Raw genomic sequence first — 8,732 nt, 5'->3', positions numbered from 1 at the left:
AGTGGATGGTGCCCTATGCCTGGCTGGTGCTGGCAGAGGGGAGCCTTGGACCAGGCCAGGCCAGAGTGGACGCCTGGGGGGCGTGGGGAGCGAGCACCACGCTGCAGTGCCCTGGATAAGAGTGTGCTTGGGGTGGGGGTGTTCTCCTTAATTTCCATCCATCTGTTCAGTTAACATATCCGGGCTCCGCCAGTGTCCCGAGCACTGTCCTTGGTGTTGGATCCGGAGATGAAAACATCACCCAGGTGCATGGTCTAGCGGACCCAAGGATCTAGCTCTTGAGAGGAAAGGAACCAGAGGAGAGACGGTCCCATCTGCTCCCCAGACTTGGCCACCAGCTGCCTGGCGGGCTGACAAGCTCCCACCAGGGCGGACATTGGTGCTGCTGTCCGCCTGAGGCAGGGCGAGTCTGCCTGGAAGTCAGAGGCACAGTATCCCAGGCAGGGTGCAGGAGTGGGAATGCTTGAGATTCAGTGTCTGGGGCTGGAAATGTGGCAAAGGTGACCTGGGTTAGGGGCTGGCAGGGCCTCTTGCTCCCAAGCAGGTTCTAGGGCTGAGACACCACCATGGTGGGGCAGCCCTGGGGAGGGAGTTGAGGGAAGTGGGGTGATGGCTGTTCCCTGCAGACCCCTATGGGGGTGGGAAGAGTGGAATGTAGGGGCAAGAGTGGGGGGAGAGCCCTCACGGGTCTGCAGGGAGTGCTGGGTGGCCCTGGGTGGTCATCACGGGATGGAGGAGAAGGCCGGGGTGGGGAGCTTGTGGTGTCAGAAGGGAATGGGATGACCCAGAGCTCTCTAAGGGCCCTGTTGTCATCGGGCCCTAAGGAACCCGAGTACCATGTCTGTGGGAAGCCTTGGGAAGCCCTGGAGATGAAGGGAGGCCCGTGAGGGCTCCTCCTGGGGACAGAGGACAGTGAGCTGGGTCTGTGCATCTGGACTCACGGGTTCCTGCTGACCCGCATGCTGCCATCAGGTCTCACCTCCCGGGACCTCCCACACGGGGCCTCCCAGGGGAGGAGCAGGGGCTGATGCAGGTGAGGCCTCTTCAGGGGGTTCCCCTGCCCGCTGAGTGCAGCCTGTGTGGTGTTCCTCAGGGGCCAGGGTGGACCAGGCTGTTCTTCCTCCTGCACTTGCACGGCCTGGGAGGAAACAGACTCGGGCACCCAAGTGTCCTCGAGCGGGCCTGTACCCTCACTGCTGGAACTGGCTGGTTCTTCACCTGTCCGGGCAGCAAAATGGAGGGAGGACTCAAGGAGGGCTCCCTGGAGGGGCTGGCCCTGAGCTAGGAGGTGATGAAGGAGCAAGAGTTCTCTGCAGTGCTTCCCGCACCTTAGGTCACAGGGACCCCGGAGAGCTTGTTGCCCAGCAGGTCCCGATTCCCAGGTTCCAGTGTGGGTCTGACCGTTCACTGCTCCCTGGAGACCCTCAGTTTGGGACCAGGCAGCAATAACATGATCTTTAGAAGATGATGGAGCAGGACGGGGGAATGATGGGCAGGGACATTTCTCCTCAAGGGCAGCCACAGACAGACTGGAGGCCGGAGGAGCCTGGCGGAGCTGGTGTGTAAGATGAGCAGGTCAGTCGCCCAAGCTTTCCTCCCGGAAGCTCCGCTCTCCCCTGGACCCACACAGTCCCGAGGACACGGCCCATCTCAGAGCAGCATCAGGAATCTCGGATGCACAGTCATCCTTGGGGAAGGGGCCTTAGACACCCACTTCTGTCCTGATCTCTGCGGCCAGCGGATGGCTTGGTTTATTTCTGGTTTCTATTGATTCACTTGATCCTGTTTTTGTCTGTTCTTTTAAACTAACACAGCGCTGTTGTTACTACTGTAGCTTTACCTGGAAGTCAGTTAATGTATTATAATTTCTCCAAGTTTGTTCCTTATTAAATTCTATTGGCTATTCTAGGGATTTTGAATTTAATATAATTTTTCAGAAGCTTGTTTGTTGGTTGAGGGTGGCATTCCTTCTACAGGTAAATTCGAAGCGAACCGACATCATGAAAATGTTGTGTCCAATCCTGTAAACACTATAGTTCAGTCACTCAGTCATGTCCGACTCTTTGTGACCCCACGGACTGCAGCACACCAGGCTTCTGTCTCTTCACCATCTCCCAGAGCTTGTTCCAAAACTCATGTCCATCAGGTTGGTTATGCCATCCAACCATCTCATCCTCTGTCGACCCCTTCTCCTCCTGAGTTCAATCTTCCCCAGATCAGGAAGTAAGTTAGTTATTTCTTCACATCAGGTGGCAAAGTATTGGAGCTTCACTTCAGCATAAGTCCTTCCAATGAATATTCAGGGTTAATTTCCTTTAGGATTGACTGGTTTGATTTCCTTGCTGTCCAAGGGACTCTTAAGAGTTTTCTCCAACACCACAATTCAAAAGCATCAATTTTTAGGTGCTCAGCTTTCTTTATGGTCCAACTCTCACATTGATACAAGATGACTGGAAAAACCATAGCTTTAACTATATGGACCCTTATCGGTAAAGTAATGTTTCTGCTTTTTAATATGCTGTCTAGGTTGGTCATAGGTTTTCTTCCAAGGAGCAAGCATCTTTTAATTTCATGGCTGCAGTCACCATCTGCAGTGATTTTGGAGCCCAAGAAAATGAAGTCTCTCACTGTTTTCATGGTTTCCCCACCTATTTGCCATGAAGAGATGGGACTGGATATTATGATCTTAGCTTTTTGAATGTTGAGTTTTAAGCCAGGTTTTTCACTCTCCTCTTTCACCAAGAGGTTCTTTAGTTCCTCTTTGGTTTCCAGCATAAGAGTGGTGCCATCTGGGTATCTGAGGTTTTGCTATTTCTCCCGGCAATTTTAATTCCAGCTTGTGATTCATCCAGTCTGGAATTTCACATGATGTACTCTGCATAGAAATTAAATATGCAAGGTGACAGTATACAGCCTTGATGTACTCCTTTCCCAATAAGGAACCAATCTGTTGTTCCACATCTCCTCTGTTGATTCTTGGCCTGCATACAGATTTCTCAGGAGGCAGATAAGGTGGTCTGGTAGTCCCATCTCTTAAAGAATTTTCCACAGTTTCTTGTGATCCATACAGTCAAAGGCTTTAGCAGAGTCGATGAGCTGAAATGGATGTTTTTCTGGAATTTCTTACTTTTTCTATTATCTAGCAGATGTTGGTAGTTTGATCTCTGGTTCCTCTGCCTTTCCTAAACCCAGCTTGAACATCTGGAAGTTCTCAGTTTACATAATGTGAAACCTCGCTTGGAGAATTTGAGCATTACTTTGCTAGCATGTGAGATGTGTGCAATTGTTGGTAGTTTGAAAATTTTTTGGCATTGCCTTTCTTTGGGATTGGAATGAAAACTGACCTTTTCCAGACTTATTGCCACTGCTGACTTTTTCAAGTTTGCTGGCCTATCCTGTGCAGCACTTTAACAGCATCATCTTTTAGGGTCTGCAATAGCTCAGCTGGAATTCCATCACCTCCACTAGCTTTGTTTGTAGTGATGCTTCCTAAGGCCCACTACACTCCACGCTCTAGGATGTCTGGCTGTAGCTGAGTGACGACACCATCGTGGTCATCTGCGTCATTATTTTTTGTATAGTTCTTCTGTGTATTCTTGCCCCCTCTTCTTAATATCTTCTGCTTTGGTTAGGTTCACACTATGTCTGTCTTTTACTGTGCCCATCTTTGCATGAAACGTTCCCTTGGTATCTCTGGTTTTCTGGAAGAGATCTCCAGTCTTTCCCATTCTGTTGTTTTCTTCTATTTCTTTGCATTGATCATTTTGGAAGGCTTTCTTATCTTTCCTTGCTATTCTTTGGAACTCTGCATTCAGATGGATATATCTTTCCTTTTCACCTTTGCTTTTCACTTCTCTTGTTTTCTCTTATTTGTAAGGCCTCCTCAGACAACCATTTTGCCTTTTTGCCTTTCTTCTTGTTGGGGATGGTTTTGGTCACCACCTCCTGTACAATGTCTGGAAACTCTGTCCATAGTTCTTCAGGCACTCTATCAAATCTAATCCCTTTATTTGTCACTTCCACTGTATAATCGTAAGGGATTTGATTTATGTCATACCTGGTCTAGAGGGTTTCCCTACTTTCTTCGATTTAATTCTGAATTTTGCAATAAGGAGTTCATGATGTAAATACTACAGATTACCATTAATTTGGGTTCCATTCTCTGTATCTCAGGATATGTACCATGTGGGTCTGTGCTCAGTCTCTCAGTTCTGTCTGAGTCTCTGCGACCCTCTGGTTTGTAGTCCCTCCAGGCTCGTCTTCCATGGGATTCTCCAGGCAAGAATACTGCGGTGGATTGCCATTATAGTTTATTGTAATTAATGTATTAGGTATTTGTTAATTTACTACATTTATATTTTTTATTCTATATGCCCATCATAACTCTTCTTAAATTTACCTTAGCATTTTATGTTTTTGGATAATATGATAAAGGGTATTTAAAGTTTTTATTGTTAAATATAAAAATATATAGAATCTACACAGGTCACACACATACCTTCATGTGTGTTTGTGTCTGCATCTGCTGCCTGTCTCTCTATATCTGCCATCTGTCCGTCTAAATCATCCATCTGGTGTGAGTGCGATTTCTCTGAATTGGCTAAATTATAGCCCTCAGTTCACGGAGGGTTCCATCACTCGCCATGCCTGGCAGGTGTGTTTCATGTGTGCACACACGAGTACATACTCAGTAATGCAAGGCGCCCCTTTAGCGTCTCCCATAACAATGCTTCACTAGTCCTCAGCTGTGTCCATGCCCTCTCCCCAAGACCTTCTCCTCCCCCTTACTCATCGAATATCACCAGAAACCTACCTCCGAACTGACTGAATTGTCCCTTTGTGTTTGGACCTTCAGTAACATTTCTAGGTTTCTGCTATAACAAGTAATTCTGTAATAAATATTCTTTTTGGTATATCTAGTCCAAACACTGATTATGTTCCTGGGATATGTTCGTATAACTGGAATTTTTATGTTATCAGCATCCACGTTCCACGGTCCACAATTCATCTTCCAGTATCCACAATCACTTTCCACCATCCCCCAGTCAATTCCCACAGCCCACCACCTCTCACTCTTCTGCATCCAGCATCCACAATTTACTCCTCATCTGCTTTCCACCATCAACATTCCACCTTTCCCCACCCCCACCCATCACCCATGACACTTTCTTCATCCCATCCTCCACCACTGGCCATTTGCTTTCCACTTTCAACATTCCACACTCCACCACGCTTGCTTCCCCAATTACCACCCACCACCCCTCCTCCAAAACCCACCACACACCATCTGCCGGCCTCCGTCCACCTCTGACAGTCCACCTGGTACTTCCATCTTTCACCGCACACATCCACCATCCACCACCCAACACCCACCATTCATGTACCACCCAACGTCCTCTATCCACAACAGATCATCCACCTAAAACCCTGTAACCTCACCATCCATTTCCCACTATCCACTTCCCACCGTCATGTGCCATTATTCAAATCCCGTTCTCCACTCTCCACCTTCCACCACCGCCCTTCCACCCTTACTTCACTTTCCACCACCCATCTTCCTTTCCCTTCCATCCCCATCCACCGCCTCCTACTGTTGATTTTTCACCTTCCACTGTCCTCCAGCCTCCACCCCCTTCACCACCCACTAGCCACCACACATCACCTACCACTCACCACCCCAAACTCACTGTACACCATCCATCTATCCACCTGCCACCACTCACCTTGAGCCATCCGCCTTCCACTTATCACCTACAACCTCAACCTTCCATTGCCCATCTTCCACCTTCCCAAACCCATATTTCACTGTCCATCACACGACACCCACCACTCACATCCACGTCAGTTTTCAGCTCCAACCAGCAGAACCACCTTCCACCTGTGACCACTCATTGTCTACCTGCCACCAACCCTCCACCATCACTCTCCACCTTCCACGCTTCACCATCCACCTGCCTCCTGCCACCTTCCACCACTCACCTTCCATCAAATACCACTATTTTCCACCACCCCCACCAGCCACTTTCTACCATTCACCATCCACCATGGACCTATTACATCCCCCCATCTACCTTCTACCATTTACCAGCCACCACCATCATCCAAGATCCACTTCTACCTCCTCCAGTCCACCAGGCTCCTCGACTGTTCACAACACACTTTCCTCTCTTTGACTTTCCAGCATCTTTTATCCTCTTTGCCTGTCCTTCTTTTTCATCTCTTTGTGATCACCAGATTTTACTTATTAATAATATCTCCTGGATTTGTCTTTCTTTTTAAATTCTCTCAGTTGACAATTATTCCAACAACATAAATACATACTGGAGAAGGGAATGGCAACCCACTCCAGTATTCTTGCCTTGAGAATTCCATGGACAGAGGAGCATGGAGGACTACATAACACTGATAGGCAACTATTACACAAGAGTGAAAAAGCTGGCTTAAAATTCAGCATTCAGAAAACTAAAATCATGGCATCCAGTCCCATCACTCCATGGCAAATAGATGCAGAAACAATGGAAACAGTGACAGACTTTACTTTCGTGGGCTCCAAAATCACTTCAGATGGGGACTGCAGCCATGAAACTAAAAGACATTTGCTCCTTGGAAGAAAAGCTATGACAAACCTAGACAGCATATTAAAAAGCAGAGACATTACTTTGCCAACAAAGGTCCATCTAGTCAAGGCTATGGTTTTTCCAGTAGTCATGTATGGATGTGAGAGTTGGACCATAAAGAAAGCTGACAGCTGAAGAATTGATGCTTTTGAACTGTGGTATTGGAGAAGACTCCTGAGAGTCCCTTGGACTGCAAGGAGATCCAGTCAGTCCATCCCAAAGGAAATCTGTCCTGAATATTCATCAGAAGGACTGATGTTGAAGCTGAAGCTCCAATACTTTGACCACCTGATGTGAAGAACTGACTCACTGGAAAAGACCCTGATGCCGGGAAAGACTGAAGGCGGGAGGAGAAGGGGACGACAGGATGAGATGGTTGGATGGCATCACCCACTCAATGAACATGATTTTGAGAAGCTCTTGGAGTTGGTGATGGACGGGGAATCTTGTTGTGATGAAGTCCACGGGGTCGCAAAGAGCCGGACACGACTGAGCAACTGAACTCAGTGATTCATTTTGAGTGGTCACACACAAAAGCAACATCTGAGGTAAAAGGCATTCCTTAATGAGATGAGGACTGTTCTTCTAACTAGATGGTTCTCAGGCGTGAGGATCAGGAGCAGTCTTCTGCAACAAGACCAGCTCAGTCTTAGGTACGTTGTTAGTGTGTTTTCAATAGCTATGAAGCCATGACACTTTGCAGAACACACAGAGAAGGAGGCACTGATACATGATAGCAATGTCCCTCAACTGCTTACTGCACTCCAACCTAATATCCTTTCATCAGAATGTGATCTGTAATAAAAATTATAAAAACATTTAAAAGGCTTTGTCAGGTCTCGACCAGGTTACCTTTCATTAAAATGCTTTGAAAGCAAAGGATCCGAAACTCTGAACTTGTCAGATGAGATGTTATCCTGTCATTCTCAGTTGCTGGGACATTTACTGGCACGGCCTCACCTCTGCTTATAGTGATTCTCCATCCCCAAGTGGTACTTTGTTCAACCTGATACATTCTGAGAGGGTTAGGAATGTGCAATTGTTCACTTCATTGCTTTTTGGCCCATTTGACAATTTTTCAATAAAATGCTCTGGCCAGTCCAGTATTTTAAATCTATTTTCAACGAGCCTTGGAGGTGCAGATTTTCATTCTACTGATCCTAATGGCCCGTGTCTGCCAGGCAGCCTGATCCTCCTTGTCAAGCCTGGGAACTGAGTTAGACTTACCTTCTGTCAGACCAGGTCTGACCCAGTTTTCTGATTGAAATAAAAACATTAACATGATTTTCCAGCGATTTTCAAAAAGAAAATCCTGAGAAATAAAATTATAGGACACACCTTAGAAACGTCTGAAGGCAGTGAGGCCAAGATTTAGAACACCTAGATATAATTAATTGACCCACTTTATAATCTGCCATTAAAAGAAAATCAGTCTATATACTGATTTCCTAACTTACTTTGTAAAATTTAATGAACGTATGTAGGCAAATGCTCAGGTTATATACCGAGGAGAATGATGACAAAAAATGTCTATGTGTCTGTGTTGAACATTAGTCCCAGGAGCTAAAGGCTGAGGAAGAATTAAGTCTAAAAAACATTTTAAAAAGCCCTGCCTCACTAATTCATGATCAAAGCCTCCTTCATGTTTAATGAAAAAAGTTATGAATTGCTAAAACTAATCAGTCTGATGGCTAGCACTTTCCAATGTATGTCTGCAGTGTTATTTAAGAATATTCAGTTTATCCATATTAAGAGTAGAGAAGTGAGTAGTCTGACTCATGAAATCATTTAAGGTGGGGGGGAATTCAGTATTCACGAGAAGCTCGTGTTCACAAGGCCAGATTTATCCAAACATAGCTGACTTTCGCTTTGGCCCCACTGTTTCCTACCCGAGGAAAAAGTTTAAACACATAAAAGCAGAAAGAACAGTGTAATGAATTTCTGTGTGTCAGCTCTAGCAATTTCCTACATTTGGCCAATAATGTTTCATCTAGACCTTCCCATATTTATGCTTTTTCTTTTAAGCAAGTTCCAGACTTGTTCATCTGCAAAGACTTCACTGTGCATCCTAGCAGCGCCTTTGTGACGGTGACAAATGACGTGGACCCCCCATTA

The sequence above is a fragment of the Moschus berezovskii genome, chromosome 1 (assembly GCF_049115385.1).
Source record: "Moschus berezovskii isolate FMDL1 chromosome 1, NW_MosBer_1.0, whole genome shotgun sequence".
Taxonomy (NCBI): Eukaryota; Metazoa; Chordata; class Mammalia; order Artiodactyla; family Moschidae; genus Moschus; species Moschus berezovskii.
Note: the sequence above shows the minus strand (reverse complement) of the source record.